Genomic DNA, 12,923 nt, shown 5'->3' on the forward strand with positions numbered 1-12,923 from the left:
ACACCACAAAATAATTTAGAATGTTGAATGTACCCGACAAAATTTTTATGGTGCTGGACACGTCTTAAACCATAAATCAATGTACACAGTTATCCTTTTAATTTTACATCATGCTTTATTTTAGACTTTTAATTTTATAAAATTTTTTTAATCTTTTAATTTTAACCACGTTAACAAAAACACTAATATTTAAATTTTAAATATTGACAAAGTATTCTCAAATTAGCATGTTAAACTTAATTTTTAAAATAACAATGACTATTGTACAAAAAAATCATTATTTAAGATTTACAGTGTTAGGGTTAGAGGACTCAAAACATATTTTACAAAAATAAGTTTTGCCTAACTCTAATAAATAGCACATTATGTGTGTGCGCGCGCGCGCGTGAGTGTGTGTGTGTGTGTGTGTTTTTTTTTTTCTCTCCTTATAATCTGAACGCGGGTGTCATTTCTGGGTCTGGCCAACTATGTCTAGCCAACTTCGAGTGCTTAGTGCTCTTGATGCTGCCAGGGTACAATGGTACCACTTCAAGGCCGTCGTAATTGCTGGCATGGGCTTCTTCACTGACGCCTATGACCTCTTCAGTTTACCAAACATCACAAAGTTGCTCGGCCGCATCTACTACACTCACGACAGTGCACCGTCGCCCAGAGCCCTCCCTCCCGGCGTGAATTCCGCCGTCAACGGTATCGCCTTGTTTAGCACCTTACGAGGCCAGCTTTTCTTTGGGTGGCTGGGTGACAAAATGGGGAGGAAAAAGGTCTATGGTTTAACTCTCATTCTCATGGTCTCTAGCCTCCGGTCTCTCTTTCCGTAAATCAGCAAAAGGCGTCATCACCAATCCCTGCTTCTTCCGCTTCGGGCTCGGATTCGGCATCGGCAGCGACTACCCTCTCTCCGCCAACATCATGTCGGAATATGCCAATAAAAATACCCGTGGTGCTTTCATCGCCGCGGTTTTCGCCATGCAAGGCTTCGGGATTCTGTTCGGCGGTGTTATTTCCCTAATTGTCGCGACGGCGTTTGACCACACCTACGAAGCTCCTCCTTATAAGGTCAACGCCGCCGCTTCTCTTGTTCCTCAAGCCGACTATGTTTGGCGAATCATTCTCATGTTTGGTGCTGTCCCAGCCGCTCTCACTTACTACTGGCATATGAAAACGCCGGAGACAGCTCATTATACGGCGCTGGTGGCTAAGAATGCGAAGCAAGTCGCCGATGACATGGCTAAAGTACTGCAAGTTGACATTGAAGCTGAACCAGAAAAGTTAGAGAAGATGACTCAGAGGAAGAACAGATACGGGTTGTTCAGTCGGGAATTTGCTCGCAGACATGGCCTTCACTTGCTCGGAACCACCTCCACTTGGTTTCTATTAGATATTGCGTATTACAGTTGTAATATCTTTCAGAAGGATATTTCCACTGCAGTTGGGTGGGTTCCTCCGGCTGAAGACATGAACGCAATCCACGAGGTATATATATTTATGTGTGTATATATATATATAGCATATTTCTTCTCAAAAGTTAAAAAATCTCCCTCGTTTCTAATTCACTAAATTAGTGAGCTTAAGTGATGTAAGTATCCATTCATGTTAATGAATCACATAGACACGGTTAAAGTTGAGATACAAGAGTACGCAGTGGGAAAATAAGTCTGAGAGGCATTATATGGATCAAGGTTTTGAATTAAGATATCATATTAAATTTAGTTTCTAAGGGTTCCTTATGACTCAGTAAATATGTTTGAGTCTTTTTTAATTGACTAAAACCTTTGTCCTTGATGAAGAGTGAAGACTAATGATGATTCAATGGATGATATGTATAGGTTTACAAGGCTTCGGCAGCACAAACACTTATAACATTATGTGGTACAATGCCAGGTTATTGGTTTACAGTGGTATTTATAGACTATCTGGGTCGCTTCTTCATCCAACTGATAGGTTTCTTCTTCATGACAGTCTTCATGTTTGCTCTTGCAATCCCATATGATCACTGGACAATGAAACAAAATCGAATAGTGTAATGTACTCTCTCACTTTCTTCTTCACCAATTTTGGTCCAAATACACCACTTTCATTGTCCCCGCCGAGATTTTCCCGGCAAGGTTGAGGTCCACTTACCATGGGATATCCACGGCCGCCGGAAAAGCCGGAGCAACCATCGGTGTGATCGGGTTTTCGATTGCCGCACAGAGCAAGCGTCGTGAAAATACAGATGAAGGGTATCCAACTGGCATCTGGGTGAAGAATTCACTTATTATGCTTGGTGTGATTAATTTTGTTGGGATGTTATTTGCGTTCCTCTTGCCAGAATCCAAAGGGAAATCATTGGAGGAGTTAAGCAGAGAGAACGAAGACGAAGATGAAGGAGGCGACCAGGCTACATAGAGCTCAGTAATGCCTCTTTCTAGTCACTAGATATAGGATTTGGGATCTTTCGGTGTTAAGGATCTTATCTGTACAATATGCTATATCTTTTATATTTAGAATTAAAATAAATTCCTTAATTATGTTTTTACGTTTAGATTTAGGAGAAATAGTTTATTTGATAAAGTAGTGTGCAAACGTATATGATGTAAATAGTTTTGTGTCTATATACACCATATATACGTCTACCTTCGAAATTCTTTTCACAAAGAGAGAGAGAGAGAGAGAAATAAATTAATCTCCCATGCTTCAGAATGCTTTTGTTTAATCTAAAGCAATAGCTTCTTTCAGCAGAATTTACCTTTTCGAAAGACATTAATATGAAGAGTAGTGAAATTTGTAATATTAATTAATGGGTCCTTGGTAAGAAAAGTGTTAATCTCCAGAATTTCATGTTATTTCAGCAGTTTTTCTTTAAGTTTTATGCACTCTTAGATGTATTTGTTCATATTTTGGCATTTATCTTTGTTATTTTGAGCTTTAAAGTTTGTCATTTTTGCAAGGTTATTTTGGTCTAAGAATTAAAGTTTCAAGCCACTTGGAAGTACTTCGAAAGGAATTAAAGATCAAGGTTTCTTAAGAACTACATTATGGTGATCAAAGAAGAACAAGTAGAGGCCAAATCATAGGTAGAACTCCTCATTTGAGCTAGAAGTACAAAATTTTCCAGAGGCAAAATGAGCTACGGCGCACTCTAACCTGGCTGTGGCTCAACTGAAACAAAGGAAAACTTGGCTGCGGTGTAGAATTTTTAGGCCGCAGCACAGTCGCTGACAACAAAACGCACAGCTCAACTAAGCTCGAAAATTTTAGGTTTTAAGACCCCGAACTCGACTTTGGCCACCATTCTTCAGTTCTGGATGGTTCTTAGGAGTCTTTGGCTGTGCTAGGGCTTGCTTCTTGGGGGAGATTGAGCTAGAAGTTGGAGCTTTGAAGAGATTTGGGTTTCTTTCCTTGGTTTTTCCTTTCCATTTTGCTTTCTCTACTCTCGTTCTATTTTGTGCTGATGTGTATATATATATTTTTGTGGATTTTCTGAGTATGTGTGGCTAAATACTTTGATTCTAGGATTATTTTAAATTCTTGTATGGATTAAGTACTCATTTCCCCTATATATTTGTGATTAATGATATGATCGTGTTGACTTTACTCTATGCTTAGTGCTTCTTGTTGATTGGCCACCAATGAGATTGTTGGGTTCACTTGATTGATACTTGAGAGGGCTAGGTTGAGTGTAGAACTTGAGTTTAATCATGTGAGAACTTGAAATTTGTGAGTTGGATGGATGGTTTTGTTAATGAGATAGGGATATACTCATGAACCACACATAGTCACAAAAGGTTTGCAATTAAAATTGGGACTTAATTAATTAATTAAGAGATTAAGGAATTAATTGAGCTAAACACTTATTTGGAGACTTGAGAAAGCACTTATAGGTAATTTAGTATCCTTGGCTAACATAATCTATAATTAAGAAGCAATTATAATGGGGATTTAATTGAGTACTTTTGAAATATAAGAGGGATAAATAATCCTAAGTCCCTTTGAATCCTTGGAATTGAAGAATCACTTTTTCTTTTTATTAATTTTTAATTTTATAAATAATTACTTTCACTCTTGATATTTGTATTACTCAAATTAAGTGAAAGTATGATAATCAATATTTGACTGGGTTTTGAAACCAAATCCTCGTGGGAACGATACTCTACTTATCACTTTATTACTTGTGATGACCCGAACATTTGCGGTGCCAACAAAAAGTCATGGAATTGGTTATGACAATTTGATTTGATAGAGGAAGCAATTAAATGATGCATAAAATTCCAAGTGTATTTTCCATGACGTGTAGAATAGATATCTTAATGATGGGTGGATAAAAATCTCCACAAATAATTAATTAAAAAACAAATAATTGAGACAATTCAAAAGATGACGTTGACCAAGAAGAAAATGTAAGAAGATTATTAGAAAACTTGATATTTATAATCGGGTTGGTAATATCAACGAAGTAGCAATCTATAACGACTTTTTGGCTTGTTTGGGCAGAAATCGCTTTCGAAAGAAAACAAATTTCCACAAGAGCTTTCCCGGAAATTATTTTCCTCGTCTCCTTTCGTGGATTTCCAAAAGGAACGGAAAAGACAAATATGCAAGTCCTGATAATTTTACATGACTTTCATTCAGGTCCTTGCATTTTTCAATTAAGTCCTTGTAGTTTTGTTAATTACGGTTATTGCTACCTATACTCCTATATAATTTGTTAATTTGTAAGGCAAACGGCATTAGTTGCTAATGATGTACTACCTCCTGGACTTTAATATAAGAGCTAGTTAACTAATTTGAGTAGATTAAGAAAATTAATTAAATCAGTTATTTGTAATAAATAGGTATTATCTTTCCTAAAATATCCTTGCTAATCAAGTGTATTGACTAGAATTACTATTATTAAAAGAACTATCTTTAAAAAAAAAGATAAATATGAGAGACAAAATGAATTGGAGTCTTATATTTATGACCAAAATAGAAGTCAAAAAAGTTCTGATATTAAGGACCGGAGGTAGTAGATTTCTTTTCACTTAGCATACCCATGAATTGATTTTACCACATCTAAATAAAATCAAAATGAATCTGATCGCAAATTATATATAAATGTAAGGAGATGGTTATGAGCATAATAATTTTTATGTCAATAATAATAAATTTTATTTTATCATTTTATTTGTAAAAAAAATCTCTTCTTATTTTATATTTTTTCATAACTTGCATGTTGTTTAATCAACATCCATCCCAACCCTAATTAACAAGTCATGGCTATAGGTGCTAATGCTTACAATTGAAGAAATTGCTAGAACCTAAATGGGGGGGGGCGCTACACAAACCTAATTAAAAATTAAGTAAAATTATAAAGACTGGCAAATTATTTTTTTTTTTAAAGAAAAATCTCCACCATACATGACTGTAGTGTGAATTTGACTTTGGGTTGCTGAGTTGTGACCTGGTGTGTTATGTATAGAGTTCAGAACACATCAATGAAGGATCTATGAGTCAACTAACGTTTACGGTAAATGATCATAAGTCAGATTTGAAAAATCAAAATATATTGATTGTTGTAGTCTTAGAATCGTCACGATATAGACAATTAGCAGATAGGCAAAAACATTTAAACATACAATTCTATTCAAGTATAAAAATTTAATAATTAAGTAATTAGTAAATTATTTTTAAAAGACTTGTATACTCAATTCCAATGTTAGCAAGGTCAAAATTGGACTCATAAATATATGTGATGCATGATTCCTAATATTTTATATTTATTGTGATATTTTAGACATTATCTCCTTATCTGCTTAAAATAAATAATATTAGCTACATCAGTGGGAATTCATTGGTATTTTTGTGTTTACATGAGCAAGATTTACCATCTGAGAACGGAGAAAGCTAAGTTAGATTGGATGGGAATCAAGTAAACAAATATGTATCATGATGATATATTAGAAAAAAAACAAGGACAGACCGGCCAATTTAACCGAATTAAACTTGGATCAAGTAAACAAATAAGTATCGCTGTCGTTGATTCTTTTTGGAAGGAGTATTGTTTGTATTTGATAGCTGAGTAGAAGTAAAAGTTTTTATTTAATTATTATATCTAGTCTTAAATATAGTTTTAAATATAAGAGCTAGTTAAAAATTCAATTTGATCTCAAATATATGACCTCAATTCATTTTGTCTTTCATATTTATTTATTTTTTTCAAAGCAATCTACATATTAATATGCACACTATTAACAAAGATATTTTAGGGAAGACAATATCTATTTATTATATATAACTAATTTAGCTAATTTTCTTGTTATTTATATATTAGTTATTTAACTCTTACATTAAACATCAGAGGTAGTATTAAGAATTGTTCGCCCCGCCATAATTAAGAAATTACACTTTCATGCTGCCAATCTCTTTTGAACCCTTGGGAGGATTGGCAGATGAATCACTTTAGTCATTCTTTTGTGGAGGAAAGAGACCCTTAGGTATCCTTAATATAAAAGCTAGTTGATTAATTTGAGTAGACTAAGAAAATTAGTTAAGTTAGTTGTTTGTAATAAAAAGGTGATCTTCTCTAAAGTACAATTGCTAATCATGTGTATTAGTTAGAATTATCATTTGATGAAATCTTTGACATATGTAATTATTACAATGACTACTTTAAAAAAAAACGATAAATATGAAAGATAAAGTGGATTGGGATATTATGTTTAGAATCAAATTGAATGTTAAACCATCTCTTATATTAAGCACTAGAGGTAGTACTTTGTAATGTGAATACCCAGGCTTTGGCTTAATTCACTAGCCACGTTAAAATTCACTTCTTGAAGAAAAATGCTTGACATTTTGCAAGATTATAACTTTCTCGACATCACAAAAGAACTTCATGGTTTCTCTCATAGCCTCAATTTGATTACTTGAAGCTTCCTCGAATAACAGAACATCATCAGCAAAGAACACATATGATATAAATGGCCTTTTAGAGCTGAGTTTTTGATGAACTTTTCATCTTCCTCGCTTTAACTTCCTCAGTAATCAATTGGCCAAGGCATGGAGCATGTTGCTAACAAGTCAACAGTTACTTTTTTATTTTCTTTTTGGCCAACTAAAAGAAAAGTTACCCTTTCCTTATCATGTTTCTGTCAATTTCCGAGGAAATGGATACTTCTCATTAATTAAATTGTCATGGTCATTAGTCCAAATGCTATAGGATTTTCCCATCTATTTCCAAATAATTATGTTACTTTGCTATTTGAAGATGATGAATTCGAATTAACTTGAGTAAGTGACTGATACCAACTGTTCGAAAATTATTACTTTCACTTCATTATCCATGTGATTGTTACTTTATTTTTTTCACTCATTCTATTACAAAACCCACTTTGTTTGGTTATCTTTTTAATGTGATTTGAAGAAAATTAATTCTGTTTTAAAACATTTTGTAGCCATTTTCATGTGTGTAGATATTAAAATAGTATGATTAATTTTATCGGTAGTTGAAGAAATTTGGTTAGATTTTATATTTGAATAGTAGAATTCTTAATTTAAAATACAATGAGTATATCTATATTAAATTATAATGATTTGAGAATTTCCCTTTTTTTAAACAATAAAAAGTTTTAGTGACTTAGGTCTTGGGAGTTCAAAACTTACAATCTTATGGGCTTTGAATCAATTCCTAACTTGGATCAACATTTGTTGGCCTTTGTTGGCCCACAAATTAGCGACAATTTCATTAGAACTTCATAGGTAGATTTAAAACTGGGTCTAGTAGAGTGGACTAGTCCTTTATAATATGGTGAATTATGATTTGAATCTTTGTTAGGAGAGATACTCACATTTAACTCTTGATAGTACTTCAAATAATATTACTTCTAATATAATGATACCTGTGGCTAAAAAAATAAAATAAAATATTTCATGACTTTTTATTTCATTTATTTAGAGAAACATGGGATATTATTCATGCTCTTGAGATATTATCATAATTTATATAACGATCATTTTTTGCCAACTTATATAACGATGATTTTACAAATTAGTAATTATTAATTAGTTATAAATAATATTGACTATTAAGTAGTTAATAATAAAATAAGTACTCCTTTGGTTTTTATTTATAAGGAGGTAGAGATTGAAGGTTTTTTTTGGGTCCTATTTATAATTCATTTCATTGAATTTTTTTACATAAATATATTATTTACCATTCATTTATTATTGTGTATATAATTATTTTCTTGAAAAGTATATATATAATTAAAAGTTATTAAATTTTAAAGCTGAATTAATAATTTAATTTTTTAATTCTGATTAAACATCTTCAAAATGATTTATAGATAGGATTACAAAAGTATTATGAAAAGCATCACTAAATCACAGTGTCATTAGTTTCTGGTTGCTGTGGATTTGAGGCCTCTAATAGGGAGTAATGGGCTTTTTTAATAACGTCATCCATTTGTTAAAGCATCAAGGCCGGGCCAATAAAGGTGATGATGATGGAAAATAAATTAAAAAAGATATTCAACCCAAAAAATTTTACTTTTGTGTACATTTTTTTTTTCTACGGATAAGTATGCTCTTACCAGGAATAATCATATTTGAAGTACCATCGAATAGGGGTGTTTGGCAAAACCAAAACCTAGGTTTCAGAATCACTTTTCCGCAAAACGAGGTAACCTCCTCCACATATTTACTTCGTAATCCGTAAAAACACTTCTGAAACCATGGTTTGGTTTCTATCCAAACACCCCCTAAATATAGACACCCCTCTCAATAGAAATTCAAAGCTTGGTTTGTCACTTTGTGAGGGATTAACTCCTTTTACTAGACTCAACCCTTGCTGATTAATGTATGCATATATTTCTTTAACATTATCAATGTATGGTATTTGATTACAAAAGTCCCGGAGAAAATGTATGAATTAATAGCCAATTGTATTGTAGATACCTAAAAATTTACAAACAATATGATCTCCAAATGTTAGGGAGAAGGGTAGCCATAAAAAGATAAGGTTAATTACATACTGTGATTGTCATTCCATCAAAGATCAAAATGCTGTAACTATCTTATTTGATCAATAGTAGGAAATTATTTCAAAATCAGTTGATATATAATGTGGCATAATGAAACAAATATAAACTGTTAATTAAATATTGTTGAAAGTGTGTGTGCAGGGGTTTCGGTATATTCCCGTACAACCCATCTAGGTATATGGTCTATGTGACCTATTAGACGTGGGCGATGGAAAATTAGATAAACCACGTGTTGGTATAACAGAGAGGGGATGTGAGAGTATTTTTTTTTTTTTTGGTTGAAACTTCAATTAAGACGTAAAAATTCTGAATTCAGAAGTTCGGGGAATTGTTTTAATTGTAAGAAGCCTGAATGGATGGTAAATATCTGTGCATGATAGTGCGTACCAAAACTACAACAAATATAATACCACCTCCCGTCCTCAACACAAGTCATAGTCTATTGATGTGAAAAAATTAAAAAAATTAGTTAAATTAGTCATTTGTAATAAATAATATTCTTACTAATTATGTGTATTAGTGAAAACTATCTTTTAATGGAATATTTAATATATGTAACTACAACAAGGACTATTTTTTTAAAAAAAAGATAAATATAAGAGACAAAATAAATAAAAATCTTATATTTAAGATCAAATTGAATATCAGACTATCTTTTATATTAAGAACCAAAGATAGTACTGTTTATGATGAGATATTTAGTAATAGATAATACTTAAAGTTCTTTATATGTCTATTATATCAAATTGTTCAACCACACATGACGACATATTATATGTTTAAAATATTAACATTTAATAGTATTTAATTATAAATTAATATGAAACAAAACAAGACTTATGACCACTCGAGGTAGGAGAATTTTGACATAATTGATATAAAAACCTTTGTTTTTTTTTCCTTTTAGTAGTTTGCATACATCATGGTATTTTTATGTATTGCCCAAGTGAAAGCATCTAAGGATAGATTGTTGACTAGTTATAGTCAATGCATGAATTGTGTTTTTTTTTTTTTTTCATTCTATGATATTTGTCGGGCATGAAATGTGAGTTATTTTCTTATTTTGAATGCGGACAAGATAAAATCGCTCCCAATGTACACACAAAAGTTGATAACATACGACCTGCGATTTTTAATACAAAAACTAGTTTGACTTTTAATTTACTTCTAAATATATATAAGATTCTAATATATTTTTTTTAAAAAAAATAATCCTTATAATAGTTGTACATGTTAAAAGTTTTATCAAATGAAAGTTCTAACTAATATAAATTTTAGAAAAAATAACACTTATTTATCATAAATAACTAATTTAAAATTTTTTTTAACCTATTTAAATTAATCAACTAGTTCTTTAATATATATATATACACACACACTAAGGACGGGAGGAAGCATGAAAAAAATCCAACGCTACCAACGCTAGTATTTTTTTTTTTGGTTTTCTAGTTTCACTTTTAATAACCAAAAGGCCACTCTCATACCTATCCACTTGGCACTTACTGATTTATGCAGTGACAGTGATTAGATTTGCGCATATCTGCGGCACATTAGAAAAGATTATCCGTAGCAAATATTAAAATGATATCCAGCTGGGATGGAACCCTTTTTCCAGTTGAACTGTTGCTGATTCTACTTTTGTAGAAATTTCGGGAGAACCCCTTTATAGAAGGGTTCGTCATGCTGAAATTTCTGCAGAAAGTTTGTGACTTTTGTTTAAACATATAAAAAAAATATATTTTGTGATGTCTATATGTTTGTAGCTCCGCATGAGAAAGTTTATAAATTCTATGTTTTAGGTGTGTGGGTTTTATCATATTTTAAAGTGTTCACACCTATTTTCGGGATGAGCATAGTGTGTTTCAGATTTTATAAATAAATGTTTTTTTTACACTAGTTGAATTATAAATTAAATTATTGTAACAATTTACAAAATGCAAGTCCTCTGAAACTTACCATTCAATTATTATTGAAATATTTAATTATTTATTGTCATGGTCGGTAACGATAGTGATCTGATGATCATTCAGTACATAGCCAGTTAAAGGTGGCCACAATAGGTCATCATAGTCTATTGCCAGAGATATTTTACAAAAGGCCAAAGTAGATCATCAAAGATGGCCAAAGTAGGTAGTCAAAGTAGTCAATCATTATTGAAATAAAATAATAATTTTTAATTATTTAGTTTTTAATTATTTATTGCCTTGATTGTTAACGATAGTGATCCGATGATCATTCAACACATAACCAGTTAAAGATGAAAATATTTTAATTACAATTAAGAATTGCAAAGATGTGATGCTTTATGAATTAAAGATGTGATGTTTATTTCTGGTGTGAAAAAAACAAAAGGCTTGATAATGTTATCTTTGATTCCTACAATTTGACTTCATTTGAATTTTAATTCCTGAAATTTGAGACCGATGTTTTTGGTCTTTGAAATTTTTATTACTACAAAATATGCTTTTTATGGCACTTACACTACAAAAAAAATAACTGATTAGCGACGGAAAAAAATTCTGTTGCAAATTAGCGACGGAAACAAATTCCGTTGCTAATTTCTGACGGAATTGCGACGGAAATTCTGTTGTTAATTTTTTTGACGGATTAGCGACGGAATTTCTGTCCGTCTCTAAATTCCGTCGCTAATCCATATTTAGCGACGGAATCTTTTTCCATTAGACAATTCCGTCGCTAATCCCTCAAAAAAATTAGCGACGGAAATTCGTCGCAATTCCGTCAGAAATTAGCTACGGAATTTGTTTCCGTCGCAAATTTTAAGAAATAAATTACATAGGATATATATACAAGTAGGAAAATACTGTTTATCATAATCTATTTAAATCATTTAATTTTTTATATAGAATAATTTATTAGATTTTATTATAGTAGTTATTTTTTGAATAACAATATTTTTTTACTAATTGTAAATGATTTTCTTCAAATATATAAACCCAATATACATAATATAATATAATGTAATATAATATATATAATTAAATTGTATATCTTATCAATGTTAATTAAAAAATAAATTTAAAAATTATTTATGAAAAATTATTTATGATGTAAAATTCAAAATTAGTGTCGTTAGAAATTAAAATTATATTAAAAATATTTTTTAAAAATAAAACATTATAAAAATAGTAAAACAAATATTTAAAAATTATTTTTCATTAAAATAGTTATGATTAAAATTATCATATAGTATATTTTTAGTTTTTAATAATATATATGTATATATAATTGTTTGTGTAAAATAATATATATATATATATTTAATTTTACATAATAATTGTTTGGTAAAGCCGCACGTGCGCGCGGAGGAGGTTCTGGGTTCAAGCCATGGAGAAGTCACTTTGAGAAGGGAATTATATGGTGGTGGCGCACACGTGGCAGGCAGAGGTGAGGTGGCAGCACACGTGGCAGTAGACGTGAGGGGGCAGCGACATGTGGAGGTGGTCCCTAGTGATGACATGGCAATTGATAGAGGTGCCACGTGGCATTTTATTTTATTTTTTAAAAAATCGAGTTAGCAACGGATTAGCGACTGAATTTTTCCATCTCTAATTAGCATCAGAAAATCCGTCGGTAATTAGCGACGGAAAATCCGTCACTAATCAATTAGCGACGGAAAAAATTCCGTCGCTAATCCGTTTCCGTCGCTAATTCCATCGCTAAATAAAAAATTCCGTCGCTAAAAGCATGTTTTTTTTGTAGTGTTATCCACATTTGTAAGAGTTGAAGTAAATTTAAGATTTCATGTCGGTTATATCTACAGCCAACATAAAAAGTCTTTGTTGCAAGTAACAATAAGTCAGAAAACTCTTCAACTTTCTACGTTGCTTATGGAAATGGTATAGTTTCCTTTTACTACGTAGGTTATTTATCAAAACGATGTAGTATGTAGTTCTCACGATG

General features: G+C 31.6%; 1 pseudogene; it reads left to right on the top strand.

Annotated features, from left to right (window-relative positions):
- Window positions 1-467: 467 nt before the first annotated feature.
- On the top strand, window positions 468-2,624 carry LOC114750269 (probable inorganic phosphate transporter 1-5; annotated as a pseudogene).
- Window positions 2,625-12,923: the final 10,299 nt, after the last annotated feature.

This window comes from Neltuma alba, unplaced genomic scaffold, assembly GCF_004799145.2.
Source record: "Neltuma alba isolate B1F8T4 unplaced genomic scaffold, ASM479914v2 tig00006401_pilon, whole genome shotgun sequence".
NCBI classification, from domain to species: Eukaryota; Viridiplantae; Streptophyta; class Magnoliopsida; order Fabales; family Fabaceae; genus Neltuma; species Neltuma alba.